The sequence below is a fragment of the Neovison vison genome, chromosome 1 (genome assembly GCF_020171115.1).
Source record: "Neovison vison isolate M4711 chromosome 1, ASM_NN_V1, whole genome shotgun sequence".
In the NCBI taxonomy this organism is placed as follows: Eukaryota; Metazoa; Chordata; class Mammalia; order Carnivora; family Mustelidae; genus Neogale; species Neogale vison.
The window spans coordinates 5,095,746-5,110,561 of record NC_058091.1 but is presented as its reverse complement, the minus strand read 5'-3'; the positions used below and the strand labels follow the sequence as shown (position 1 = coordinate 5,110,561).

General features: G+C 35.7%; 1 protein-coding gene across 6 annotated transcripts in view; it reads left to right on the top strand.

Annotated features, from left to right (window-relative positions):
* Positions 1–14,816, top strand: part of QKI (QKI, KH domain containing RNA binding) — a 160,857-nt gene that overhangs the window by 63,752 nt on the left and 82,289 nt on the right. The window lies entirely within an intron of this gene.

Sequence of the window (14,816 nt, the reverse complement as noted above, 5' to 3'; positions counted from 1 at the left end):
ACGCCAGGAGTGTCTTCTATAATTTTAATGTAAATCTATACATAAATAATTGTTAATAAGTCATTTTGGTTGATGCTGTAGTTACTTTATTCATTGAACTTTTGAAAATGTCAATGAAAGTAAAGTCAAATGGAAAGTGCTATCATTTGTTACTTGACTATTATTTTGAGAAAAAACTCGACAAGCAGATTGGAGTAACAAGGAAGTATTGATGTGATACTTCTTTATACTAAGCTGATTTAGTGTTTTCACTAGTGTTTCAAAGGAAAAGCCAACTGGCTTTAAGCTTTTCTGCAAAGTTTTCAATTTTTGTAAAAGCTGAGAAAGCTAGAAAATCTTTAATTTACTGGTTGCCTAAAATATGATGGAAAATGCTGTTTGCTGATCTGCATCCTTCTTTAGCCTGGTAAACTCAGTGAAGGCAAAGCATGTCTGTTTTATGGAGCATTTCCCTGGTGTTTGATGAGTACCTGGCTTAGAGTAGGATCTGAAAAAAGAATAAATGTTTAGTTTAGGTAATGAACGAAAGGCATAGATGCCTCCCACTAGGTCTCCATAAAAAAGCTTATAAATATAGGAAATTATAAACCCTATGTGCTTTTAATTCTTTGGGCAAGATAAGCAGTACCATAGTATTCTAAGCTGCTGCTTTTAAGCAAGGGAGTGAATATGCCACCTTAATTTTTATTCTGTTGGGTTGGTATTCAGAGTTATTGATGGGGCTAACAGCATTCATTTTTGTATATAAGTACCCAGTAGAATGGTACTGGGTAAACTTCATGGAACCAAAGAGTAGGAGCTGTGGTCAGACCTTATGAGAGACTATGACCAAAGCTTGGATGGCTTGTCTGTTCCAGCAGGTACTCACCTGGAGCAGGCCACGTAGCCTCTGTCTCTGATTAAGTATATGGTACCTTGGTGTCAACAAGTGGAAACCAGTAGTTTTATGGACACTTCTTTTTAGTTTTCTTTTTAGAAGATTTATTTATTTGAGAGGGAGGGAGGAGTGTGGGGAAGGAGAATGGGGGAGAGGGAGAGAGAAAGAAATTTAAGCAGACTCCAGAATGTGGAGCCAGATACAGGGCTCAGTCTCCTGACCGGGGCTCCATCTCCAGACCTGGAGATCAGACCTGAGCCAAAACTAAGAGTTGGATGGCCAACCAGCTGTGCCACCTGGATGTCTCTTTATGGATAGTTCTTTTGACTTGTATTAAGTATTATTCTAGGTATTTTATGCACATTTGTTTAGGACTTGGTTTCAGGTGTACAAAATAGTGATTCAGCAATTCTGTAGATCACCTGTTGCTCATCACAACAAATGCATTCCCTAATCCCCTTTACCAGTTTAACCCACTCCCCACCCCCTCCTCTTTTTTATGTCTAAATGATAGGTAATTATGCATACCACATTTTATTTTATCTATTCATCAATCAGTGGACCCTTGGGCTGCTTCCATATCTTGGGTATTGTAAATAATTGCTATAAACATGGGGGGCATGTATCCCTTTGAATTAGTATTTTTGAATTGTTTGGGTAATACTCACAGGATGATTGCTGGATGGTAGGGTAGTTGTTTCTAACTTTTTGGGGGAACCTCCGTACTGTTTTCTACAGTGGCTGCAGCATTTTGCATTCCCACCAGCAGTGCAAGAGAGTTCCTTTTTCTCGATATCCTTGCCAACACCTGTTGTTTCTTGTGTTGTTAATTTTAGCCATTCTGACAGGTGTGAGGTGATCTGAGTTTTGTTATTCCTATTTTGTAAGTGAAAAAAATTGAGCCTCAGGAGGTTAAATAATGTGTCCAAAGGTCAATTGCCAAAAAGGAGCAGCCCACATTCCACCTACAGCATGTATTCTGTTTCATGGTGTACTACTTCCTAGTTAAGAATCATTTCTGAGAGTGACAGCAACTTCAGAAATATCAGAACTTGAATACTGAGTAGTTTTAAACTTTGACTGTGAGGTCAGCATGGATGTATTTGGTGAAACTTCTCTAAAGTTTTTAGTTTTTTCCTCAGGGATAATATATTTTAAGTTTTGTTTTTGTGTCATTCCCAGGATTTTCACAAATCTTTTTAGGAAGGAATTAATCCCATTTTCTGATAAAAACCTATATAGTTGAGCATAGAAATTCTAGAGAAATAATTTTTGGAAAAGAAAGTGGTTTTTGATAGCTTTTCCATTGATGTAGCAGAGGGCTGCAGGGACCAGGTGGAGAGCTCTGGGAAAGATGTCTGTGTGCTAGAGGAAGTGTATTCATATCTTTCAAAAAACAGAGATGGCAGGCAGCTGGTTTCCAGTGTAGCAGATGAATACGTGTAAGTCATTAGAACAAAATACATAAATACTTGATAATATTTTGGAGTGATAGTTATTAAAGTGGTAAATGAAGTTCACCTTTGGGAGTCTTTGTGATTGGCGTTGTAGGGGACACTCTTGGGGATTTGTCTCTTCAGCATCCATTAGCTCTTCTCTGAGAGCTCCCCTGTCATAAATAAGTGGGGACTAAGTATCCATGCTTGTGTTTCTGCTTCCCACTTCCGCCGCCCCCCCCCACAAGCCAGAAATGTTGATGAGTGAAATGTCTATAGTTGATCAAAGCCAGGTTAGTTAAGTGTGGTATCTTCTGGACCTTTTCATTGAGATTTAGTAATTTTACTTAGAGTTCTTTGCTTGAAATCAAGGAATGTGCACTTATGGGATCAGATGGCCCTTCTAGGGCTGCTAATAACTATGGCCAGATGGTATGAACTGCTTTCACAATCTGTGCAATGTCTGATTCAGACCCTGCAATAACCTCAGAAAATAGTTTTACTCTTCCAACAGGATTGGAGGCTTAAAGAGGTGATGTAACTTGTCCTGTCCCCCATTTCTAACTGATGACTACAGTAGATACAAATGCAGATCTCATTGAACATTCAAATTGAATTATGCAAATCAGTCTCCTCAGAATATGGGCTTTGACTTTAAAACCTGATCAATCTGTAATACATTTTTAATTTTATTTTTATGAGGATATACATTGTTTTGTGGAACTTGGTTTATGAAATGTTATTAGACATATTTTATAATTGCAAACAGAATTTCATAACATTTCTACATTTTTTCATATACATTACAAATTTTTCTTAAGTATCTCTTAAATCCTATCACTGCATTTCTTATGGTTAATATATATTTTAATTACTTAATATATATTTTTGGAGAAGTTTGAGTACAGATAGTCTGAAAAAAAATTAAAGGCACCACCTACTCTGTCACTCTACAGCCTATCCTTGTTGACAGTTCTTGCATGTCTTCTTATAGATTGTTTTTCATGCAGTTATACATATACATTCATATGTGTTATAGAACACGGATAATGTTAGATATGATGCTTTATAATTAGCATTTTCTTCTGCAATTCTGTATCCTGTCCTGTGTCAGTTCACTAAATAATGGAGCTTTATAATTCTAAGACACACACAGCTTCAAGGCACCTATTGACAGCAATATGCAAGGACAAATTTTCTCGATTTTGGGGGGTTGCTTAGACTTTTATTCTTATCGAAGATGTTGCTCCTGTCTCAGCACTTTGAAAGTGAGCAAATTAATACAGTTTTTATGGGTTGACATCCTAAAGTGGTTATAATGGACAGCGACATAACATCAGGAACAAGCGTGGTTCAGACAACCTTGTAATGATCTTGTTTTATACTTAGCTTTCTGACATCCTTTAGCATAGGTACAGTTTATTCTTTTAAACTTTTCACATGGCTATTTTTTTCTTAAATTTATTATGTTCAGTTAGCCAACATAGAGTACATCATTAGTTTTTGATGCGGTATTCGATGATTCCCCAGTTGTGATAATACCCAGCACCCATCACATCACGTGCCCACCTTAATACCCATCATGGCTAATTGTAAACATCACTAATCCGTTAGTGAGCATCAGCATTGCCGGTCTCCTTCGAGGTATGACCTTAACTCCTCCGCACCTCTCACTCCCTCTTTTGCATGCCGTATGATTTGGGGAGCACATTCTGGACATAATATCCTCTGTAAAGATTTTATTATGCTTTTCTAAAATAACAGGGCTCTTGAATGCTATCATGCTTTTTTATCACCCCAGATTTTCTTTGTTATCCTATATCTAGTCAGTGTTCCTCGTTCTCCTCTTGTCTCATAAATGTGTTTTTAAAATACTTTGTTTGAATGGCATCCAAGTGAGGACCATATACACTGCAGTTAATTGATAAGATTGCTTAAGCCATTCCATCCCTCAGATCCATTTCTCCTTCTACATTTTTATTTGTCAAGGGACTGAGTTATTTATCCTAAATAATTACTGTGGATTTTGCTGATTGCATGGTGGCATTTAACACTGATCTCTGTCCTCCATATTTTTGGGTGAGAAAGATTTAATCAGATTCAGATCTCCTGCTCTCCCTTCTTCATTTCCTTTCTTCTTTTTGAAAGTGTATTTCACAGGTAGTGTGGTGATGGTGAGTTTTTTAGGCCTTTTATTTCAGTAGGAATTGTGAAATGGTTATATCCTGTTTGCTCATTAATATTAACTAGATTCACTTTTTATAGGAAAGGCTAGATGAATGCTCAGTTCTTTATTTACTAGTTTTAAAATAGTTGGTTCCTAGGAATCCTTCAAAGGTAAAGAATAGGATTTTTTTTCTTTCCTTTTTTAAAATCAGTATGAACGCATGTTAACTATTTTGATGTTTCAGTTCATTGCAGTTTTTCAGTGATCATGCTGTTTGACCATTGGGGGCTTCCTCAAGTTCACTTCTAAGTGCTTCTAAGTGTTCACTTCTAAGTGCTTCTGACACCACCTCAGTGGTTGGGGCTAGTAACTTTGCTTTCTAGTGTGGTATGATAGTCCAGTGTCATCTTAAAAAATTTTTCAGGCTTGGAGTCATCCATTTCTTTAAGGAATCCCTAGTTACTTTTAGTGAAAAATACTAAGTAGAGATTGCATTCTGGATTTACGTGATACTCATTATTTGTAGACCTTTTCAGGACAGAGCTAGGAGATACATATGTACATACATACATACACACACTCACACATTCAGGAATATAGGTGTGTATACAAGTCCATTCTCATTCAAAATCAGGGCTACAGTGTTTTATTTAATTGATCCTATAGATCTGTTTTCTTTCCCACTGAAAACTTCTGCTTCCTAAAGACAAAATAAGCACTCATTCGCTTTATTCTAAGATATATAGAAGTCTCAGAATAACAGTACAAACACTACTGTCAACAACATAGCAAGTGAAAACAATTTTTCCACAGTTCCTATTGTTTTTAGGTTGTATCCTACTAGAGACTGAAATTTTGTCTTTTAAAACTCTCAGTAATTTCTGAGTGTATAATAGGTACATCATTATGGGGGTACGTACACATTTAAGCTCATTTGTACTTGGGCTTCTAAGTTTAATAGTTGCTTCAGTTATTTTTCTGTTACTTGTTAAATAGTTATGTGGTTCAAATCTGTAAGGAGTCAAATCTGTAGGGAGTCAAATCTGTAGGGAGTTTTCAGACTCTCACTCTTACCCTGTTGCCTGTATGTATTCCTGCTCCTTGCTATTCAGGTAAATTTTTTTATATTTGTTTCCAGTTTATCCTTACATTTCTTTTTTGACATAACAGTTACATAATTGTGACAATTGTGTATGCCTGTGTGTGTAATTTCTCACTTTTTGTAGGTGGCTATGTACACATTATACTTTGCTGCACCTTACTTTTATTTAACAGTATATTGTTGAGATCACTTTGTGGGGATATATTGAGACAGCTCTTTTAATAGCTTACTATATTCCATTGTGTGGATATACTGTAAATTATCCCAAATTTCCCCTATTAATGGACATTTAGATTGTCTCTAAGCTTTTTTTTTTTTAAAGATTTATTTAATTTTTAAAACACTTTTTTTAAAGGTTTTATTTGACAGAGAGAGGGAGAACACAAGCAGAGGGAGTGGGAGAGAGCAAGGCTCGCTGAGCAGGGAGCCCGATGTGGGGCTCAATCCCAAGACCCAAGACCTTGGGATCATGACCTGAGCCAAAGGCAGATGCTTAACTGACTGAGCTACCTGTAGCTCCTGTTTGTTTATTTTAGAGAGCCAGCATGCAAGCATGAGTTGGGGAAGAGGCAGAGGGGGATGGAGAGGGAATATTCAGGCAGACTCCTTACTGAGTAAGGAGCCCGACAGAGCTCTTTGTCCCAGGACTCTGAGATCATGGTCTGAAGTGAAATCGAGTATTGGCTGCTTAACCGACTGACCCACCCAGGCTGCTCTGCTTCTAGGCTTTTGCTGTTACACATAGGGAGAGCGCTGCATTGAATACCTTTTACATATATTTTTACATGACCTTGTTAATTTATCTTCAGGATAGAGTTCTAGAAGTGGTGTCCCATAATTTTGCTAGCTAGTCCTGAATTTCTCTCTCTCTAGGGGTGGTTCTCATTTTGCATTACCACCACAATGTATGAGAGTTCCACTTTCCTAAAAGATTGACCAGCAGTCTTAAACTTTTTTATTTTATACAGGAGATTGAACATCTGATAAAGGCACCTTTAAAAGTCATTCTTTCAAGTATATTCCTGTGTGTGTGTAGAAGGTCATTACTGTTAGGAGCAGTGCAACCATCTCTGGTTTCCAGTTAGTCATTTCTTTGCAATATATTTCTTATGTTCCCATCCAGCCCATTTATAAATAATTACTAGACATAGTTGAAATAGTGTTATTGGTCTTTAGGTGCATTATAATTGTAACAAACTTCTGTTTGTGCCTAAGAAATTAATTACTATTTAAAATGTTTTCAAGAGGAAAAGTGCTGTGATTTTTCTGTTAGTTTATATGGCCTTTTTCAGCTAGGGTTCCTCTTCTGAACCACAGAACATAAAAATTCTCAGTTTTACCTAGAGTGATTCATAACAAGTATCATTATAGATGTGTAGGAGAGAAGCTAATTATATATAATTTATGCCTTGGGCCCAGCATTAAGACTTGATTCTCTTGTGAGTCCTTAGTTGGGAAAGGCTATTTATTCCCTGCAAGGAATGTTTTTTTTTTTTTCGTTCTACTTTATATCCCTTCCTTACTCCCCTCACTCACCCCACCCCCTCTTCCTGGTACCTTTGACTTGATGCATTCGAAAATAGGAACTTTTACAGATTCTCTTTATCTTACAAATCTTATAAATTGAATACATATGAAGTTTCATAAATATGATTTGAATAATAGTATTTATCTGTGAAAACAGATTACTTGCTTTAGAAGAATGATTATGAAAACTACAGTATTATGTAATCTGGTTTGGAAGGAACCTTATTAAAGCCATGAAGTCTAACCACTGTGTGATACTTTATTCCTATATTGCAAATGATTGTTACTTCCTTTCATAGTTAATTCAGTGCCTTCTCAGGCAGCAGATATTTTTCAGTGCTTTTGATTTTTGCCCTCAAGGAGCTTTCATCCATGGGAGACTGATGTATTGACAGTGAATTAATGCGCAGTGTGCTAAATGCTCCTTTAGATGTTATTCCTTGTGCTGTGGGAAGTCGAGGAGGTGTGTAAGGAGTTCTGTTGTAGATTGAAGGTTTTAGGGAAAGGTAGAGAGAATCAGACTACAGCAGGAATTTACAAGTCAGTTGAGAGGAATGGTATTCTGGATACCACCAGTAGGATCAGCCTGTGTACACTTGGCCTGTTTCAGTGGAAGCTCTGAGGTATGACGGGGAAGGCAGCATAGATACTGGAGGCAAGACTGAGATCTGAGTATGTAAGGACTTAAATAAACATTTTTTTTTTTTTAATTTTGAAAGCAGTGCATTTGTGCTCTTATTTTTAAGATACGAAGTTTTATGTTAATTGTTCTAAAAAAGATAGCTAGGCAGTGATAGGTGGAAGGAGAAGTGTCCTAAGGCCAGAGACAAATGACCAAGTTTGTTAGAAAGTTTTTCCTTGTGTTGAGATAGAATCAGTATCTTTGGAACTTAGATCCTCTGATCTTAAATCTGTTTTGAATTCAAAACAAATATAATCTCTTAAACCTTGGAGCCTTTGACATAATTATGTGGTAGTACTTATGTCTTAAAAGTATGCTGTTGTAGCTATAAACTAAATCCCTAGTAGTATAGTCTTTTTTTTTTTTTTTTTTTTTTAGTGTTATGAGATTTGGTCTTGAATTCAACCTTGAAATGATTGATAGGCTTCTTTTTAAAAAGAAAGGAATGCTTGCCTTCTGAAGAGTTAAATTAGTGCTCTTCAAATAATCTGCTGGGAAGACCATTACAGAACAATTCTAATCCATTGTAGGCCAATCCTTTTGTAAACTATAATGAAATTATCAGATAAATAGAATTTGAAAAAGACAAATTCAGTCCTGTTTAAGACATTTTTTATCAATAGATAAAAATTATCCAGTTGGAATGCTATAAAGCTTTCTAAACATACTTGATTTCTATACTTGCAGGCTATATCTCTCAGCAGTACCAGTTTAAATACCAGTTTATGACTTGATCTCCTGGTTCACAGAACTGTAAACTAGATTCATGGTGTCTTCTCCCTCTCTACTTGGTTCTCCTCACTCTGTCAGCTTTGCTGTGTGTGTTTTTAAAATAAAATTCATTTTAGAATACTGACTTGATAGTTTTGTTTCTGATTACATGTTTATTATGCGCTCAAGTAGCGTAGCCTTATTTTAAGATAGAAAAGTATAAAACAATGTATTAAAAATTAAGTGTTTATTTCAAATTGGATAGTATCTCAAGACACTATTACAGAATAGATCTGCTGTTGTGCCACCTTAGTTGTTAAGGAAGATTGGGAGGATATGAAATAAAAATTCTATTTATTTAAGGTACAGTTATTAAAATTGTTGAGGCACTCTTTGAGGAATAAAAGATGGATCCAATGAAAATAAACCTTTGTTTTCATTAGGAAAGTAACACATTAAGTAACCTGTAAAACTTAAGCTAATTACTTGCTATAGATCTAGTACCAAGATGAGTTAATTGTCCATGTCTAATGAAATGAGATATGAGTTTCTTTGAAAAGGGGGAGTCCATTTTATCACTAGATGCTGTTAATGAGCCTTTTAAAATTAAGTCTTGATTGGATTGCAGTCAACTTAGTTAAAGAATATTTGAGCACCTCGTAGTTATGTTGTATATAACAGATTTTCTTTTGAGAGGATTCAGTCTGTGTTGACAGAATTAGTAGGGGACCGTTGCTTATGTGTATATCATGCTGCATCAGTTGATTTTCTTTTTCAAAATCCTTTATAACAAACTGGAAAATTTTTTCTCTCATATTAACAACAGATTATAGGCAGTTTCATAAGCCTAGTGAACCATCCTGTTCTGTGTTGCTAGTTTTAACTCCAGTTGTGAATGATAATGAGTCACAGAAATTATACTGTTAGTCTCTTGATTTTAAAACAGGTTAACTTTTATGTATAATTGTTAACTCTTTTGCTTTTTAAAGGTAAGTGTAATTGTTTTGTGAGGATTATGAATTAATTAATTTATTTTAAATTGTCATGCCAGGTCAGTATCACAGCCTGTGGGTCCGAAAAATTAAAGCTGAATCTAGATTATTGAAATGATTTATATTTTGTGAATTGTTACTTAGAAAGTAAATAGAGATTATAGCATATAAGCATGTTTTATAAAGGTATTCATAATTTTTTAAACAAGTTTTTGCTGTATTCAAATACCTATAAAGTATTGCACAGAGGACTGATCATTTCATATTGAAAATATTTTTAAAAATGTGATATTAAGAAAGTTTTGTGGAATTTCATCTTTCTAACTAATAAGATTAATTTCTGACAAGTAACTTGTGTTCATTTAAATTAATGAGATTCTAGAATGTTAAGAAACAAGTAATTGGAAAGTATCCTTGAATATGTATAATATGATCAAGCTGTTGCATCAGAGTGTTTTAAGACATTTAAAATTTACAAGAGGTCACAACTTTAAAATAAGGCACAAGTAGTAAAAGCAAATGCTTAAGCTTATCTATTGTAAAATAAATTTTTATCCCTTGATTATGAAAGCCTTTCATGTTTAATATGGAAACTGATAGACACTTTTTTAAAAGCCGTAATCTTTCCCATTTGGAGGCAAGTTTTACATGTATATGTTGATGTGTATTTTGAGACCATATGTTTTTGTAAACTAATATATTTTACTTCAGATTATTATATCTATTGGGACGCCTGGGTGGTTCAGTGGGTTAAGCCTCTGCCTTTGGCTCAGGTCATGATCTCAGGGTCGTGGGATCGAGCCCCACATCGGGCTCTCAGCCCCACATCTCCCTCTCTCTCTGCCTGCTTCTCTGCCTACTTGTGATATCTCTCATTCTGTCAAATAAGTAAAAATCTTTAAAAATAGTATTATATCTGTCTATGCCTATAAAAATTCATGTATATGTTAAAAATGAATTGTTTTTTTACTATAAAAATGTTGTGAAAAACATCTGCACATATTATTAGGGTGAATTTATAGAAGTATAATTGGTTGGTTGAAAATTTATTACCAAAATTGCCTTTTAAAGCTCCTATTTGAAGTTATAAGCTACTATTTCTCAACAGGAAAGGGAAGTGTTTGTATAAAGAATCGTCTGTGAAATTGGGATACCAGTTTTTTGGGGGACAGAAATATACTCTGTCTTGATTTGTATTTTTAGTGAGGTTAATGAGGTTAAATCTGTTACTATATATCTATTTGGACTTTATTAATAATTTCAAAATCAATACTGGTCGTGCTTTCACAGTTACACATGGATGTGCTTAGAGCAGGAAAAAAAAAATTGTGAGTCATCCAGTGCTCTTGTTCCCAGCTGAACTCAAGTAAGGCAACACCAGTCTTTCCTTTTAGCTCTAATGCTGTGAGTAAGTGTTCTTTTCACGGTCTGCTTAGTGCTATGTTTTTTGCAAAGTTGCTTTTTGCTGGTGAGTTTGGTGTTAAAAATGACCCCAAAACAAATTGCTATCTAGTGTTTCTGAGCTCACGAAAGCTGTGACATGCCTTAGGAAGAAAAACACACGTTAGTCTTCCGTAAGGGGTGATGTGGGCTGTGAGATGAATGTTAATGAATTAACAGTATGTATTAAATAAGGTATCTTTTAAACATAAACACACACAAAAACACACATAAAACCAGATTACATATCCATTGATTGATGAAAATGTTGTGACCAGAGGCTCACAGTAGCATGATCCTGTTCCTAAGGGAACAGTGGTTTAATATTCTCTAATTCAGTGGTCGCAGGACTTTATAGATCATAACTATACTGAATAATGAGACTGTGTTGTGCGTGCAACGTGTGTGTATAAAATTATTAATACCTTTTATTTGTGAATCATTTGAGAGTTAAGCTGCAGATGCTCTGACCCTTCATCCCTGTGTTAGTTAGGGTGCGGTTCCTTCGAACAAGAACATCTGTTTACATCATCAGGGTCTCTTTATTCACATCCAGCAGAGTCAGTACTACTACAATATTACATTCTTTGATAGACATTCTGAACTCAAATTTTTCCAATTTTCCATTCATCTGAATTCTTTCTGTCCCAGAAGCCTGTTTGGATCACAAATGACACTTGTAGCTCTAGGTCTCCAGTTTGAAACAGCTACTGAGCCTTTCATTGTCTTTCCTGATTTGGGCTTGTTTCATTGTTTTCTTATGATTAGAGTCAGGCCGTGCATTTTGGGCAGGAATGTTTTTAAAAAAGTGATGCTGTGCCCTCAGCACACTGCATTAATTACCCAGTGTTAGTTTGCCCCATTTTGATGATATTCAAGTTGATCATTTGGCTAAAATGGTGTCAGTCATATTTTTTCACTATAGAGATACTTTCCCCCCTTTTACGTTAATAACTAATCTAAGGGGAACACTTTGAAACTTTGTATGTATCCTGGTCTCAACAAGATTCTGCTCAGTAGTTTTAGCATCAGTTAGTGAGTCTTGCTCACTTCCATTATTACTGTAATAGTTTTTACAAAATTGTTATTTTTCTCTGTCATTTGCTTCATATTCATCAGTTGATATTCAACTGTAATGAAGATACTTCCTGTCACTTCTGATAGGTTAAGAACTCTTTCTATATTATGCATATATTATATTATGCATATAATACATATAGAAGTTATTTATTTTAGCATATACTAAAAAACTTAGCATTTATTCATTAAAGCATACAGGAAATCAACTCATTTCAAATAACACTACAAGTAATAGATTGTCTTTGACCTGAATCTAACTAGAATTGGTGCGATTTGTCCATTTCCTTTTGGTTCTCTACATACATGCAAGGATGGCGCTAACTGTTCAGGGCAGCTGGACGTTCAGAGTTCTGTTCATTTAGCCCAGCAGCAGAAGCCATCACCCCCCACAACCAGTGACCTTTACATTTCTCATGTCTACCCTCTTAACACTTTACCTTCAGGTTCCTTAATCATGATCAGCTTTTCACTATCCACTGGCAAAGTTTTGTCTTTTCAGGTAGTTCTAATTCCAAAGAGAAGGTCTTGTTTTCCTTATTTATGCTTAGTTCAGGTTTCATCATCTCCCCATGAAAGTTTACATCTTTAGAGAGCTGCCTCTGTATTATAATGGCTTTAGAATGTACATCTCTCAACGGGGCTCTCCCTTGAACCTCCAGCTTGATGACTTCCCATCGTGACTGGCTGGTGTAGGGAGGAGTGAGGGGTGAGTAGAATGCTCAGTCTTTGGTGGTGGGGGAGGTGGCCTGGAGCTCATGGAGCAGTTGCTGGTTTTGGCCACGGCTATCTATCCTTATTCCATGTGAATTGACCCATTTAATCCTTCAACAGTCCTGTGAGGTAGGTACTGTTTTTATTCTAATTTTATCGTTGAGGAAATGGTGGGTAGGGAAGTTAAGAACCTTCTCTTAACCTGACTAGTGTGTTGTTGGTCAGGATCTGAGCCCCTGGCTGGTTTGAGTGCATGGGTTTGATTACTACATCGTGCGCTTCCTTGGTAGCCTTCCCATTTCCTTAATGTTCCCCCTTCCTGCCTGTCTCCCTCTAGCAACCAGAGTGAATTTTTAAAATAGTCCTGCAGTGTACGTTCATGTATTTAAGAGTCAAATCTTTACTGTGGCTGATAGGCCCGCCATGATCTTGTCCAGCTGCCTTCCGGGCTTCCCTTCTGTTCGCTGCCTCTCTGAGCACCTGTCTTTCCATTCTGCCGATGCTCTTACTGTCGAGTTTGGTCTTGCCACCCTCTGCCTGGAATACTCTTCCCCCAAAGCTGTGTAACCCTATCCCCGTTTCATTTCAGAGTTCGTGCAGTTTCACTTTTTCAGAGAGATCTTCCATAACCACTCTGCTCAAATGCTCCTCTACTCTTTTATCCTTTGGCCTCTGCATTTTTCTTCCTATTCTTCTTCACTCTTGAGATACTTTGTGTTTATTATTTATCCCTCCTCCTGGGGGAGTGGATTTGGTGTTTTATGAGAGGAGAGTGCTGACTGTTGTGTTCCTTTTGTTCACAGTCCTGTCCTCAGTGGTAAAGCTGTTAAGTACCTGCCACATTGGTATTCAGGAAATACATGTTGAGGGAAGGATTTTCCTTTTAATTTTGCTTATAATTATTTTGCACAATGAAGTTTTCACTTGGACAGTCCAGCTATATTTTATTGTTTTGTGGATTCTGTCTTTAGGGTGAAGCTCAAAGGTTTTAACATTTCCCAGTAGTTTGTATAGTTATTTGATGTTTTCTCTAATCGTTATGGTTTTATTTAGTCAATTAAATCTTATATTCTTTTATAAATTATTTCATTCTATAAGATAAAATTGGAAATTCCACTGTTCCTTAGTTATTTCTTTTATTTCAGTTACTTTGGTTTTTAAAACAGTTTAACAATTTTTAATTGCTTTTGATAATTGCATAGTTTATTTTTTACAGTATGTGAAAAATGTGAAATTTTAAATTTTTTGAAATTCTTAATAGCAAATCTTTATTTTTTTTTTTAAACTTTCTAAGGAACATTTTTGTTTGCAGTTTACTGTTTGGAGGAATTGACTTCAATGGTACACGTCAGAATTTGCCCAATTAATTGTATTTTGTCCAGTTATGATATATTTATTACCAAATGAGCTAATAAAAACAGGAGTAATGTTTGTGGTAAAATGATGTGTAGTGTTTCTAAGCATATTATCTTCGTATTTTGATACCATGCTAAGTCGGTTTTTTTTGTTTGTTTGTTTTTTTGAATAGCTCTTTGGAAGGGGGATGCTAAGTTCTGATTTGCTCAGGACAGGCCTAATTATTGATAAATATCTCTTTTCATTTTTAAAGTGTACTGTTTGAATGACAAATTGCATAGTCGCCCTCAGATGTGGGTGTTGTTTTGGTGTTCAGTTTTTTCTACAAAACATTAGCATTGTCATTAAATCTGCTTTTGTACTATCCTTCATGAGATTTGTTATGGAATAATACTGTGGCCTTATGGAATTTTTGTTATATAATCAAAATGTTACTTTTAATACATCTGTTTCAAAGTGGTTCCCTTAGAATAAGAACTAAGTTCTGTATATTTGAAGAAAAATTATGGAAGATGTGTATCTGAGGATCATTTTGCCCTCTGGTACTTGATGCCTTCCTTGCTTGTTTATAGGATTTGATTCATGTTCTTCATTGGTTTGCTCTTATCAGCAGCCATGGTTTAAAAAAAAAAAAAAATACATGGGAGACATCCTCAATTCTTTCTGTCCGTGGTTGGCCATGAGCAGATTTGAGTACTTGTGCAGCTCAGTCTGTTCAGATTTCTCAGCACTGCT